The sequence below is a fragment of the Atta colombica genome, unplaced genomic scaffold, assembly GCF_001594045.1.
Source record: "Atta colombica isolate Treedump-2 unplaced genomic scaffold, Acol1.0 scaffold242, whole genome shotgun sequence".
Classification (NCBI taxonomy): domain Eukaryota; kingdom Metazoa; phylum Arthropoda; class Insecta; order Hymenoptera; family Formicidae; genus Atta; species Atta colombica.
This window is the reverse complement of record NW_017259341.1, coordinates 162038-162566: the sequence shown is the minus strand read 5'-3', so window position 1 is coordinate 162566 and position 529 is coordinate 162038.

Sequence of the window (529 nt, the reverse complement as noted above, 5' to 3'; positions counted from 1 at the left end):
TTTCAGTAAATTTAATTTATAAGTAAGAAAAATACTTTAAAGAATATATGTATAAATATTATATTATGACGTTATAATTACATGCATTCTGTAGAAATGATAATGGAATCGATATCGAATCGATGTCGATTTGATGCTTTCGTTGTCGAATCGACATCGATTCGATCATTGCTATTTTTGAAAGAGAGAAGTAAAATTCTTACATAATTAATATTCTTGAATTATTAGCAATTATAATTATGCAGATATAATTGTGATTTTCTGTATATGGGAGAGGGACGTAAACAATTTATTAAAAATGCTATTAGAAAAAATACTATATGTACTACAAGTAGAAAATTTCGCAAGAAGTATATTTATATCGAATTATTACATTTACTTTTTTATATTATATATTATTATTAATATCAATTATACATTATGTTGCAGATATTTTTGTGATATTTTCTACTTGTAGTACATCAGGTGTTTAATAAACAATAGTTATTAAAAATATTTAACATTAGAAATGTGTTAGTTTATGTTTAAA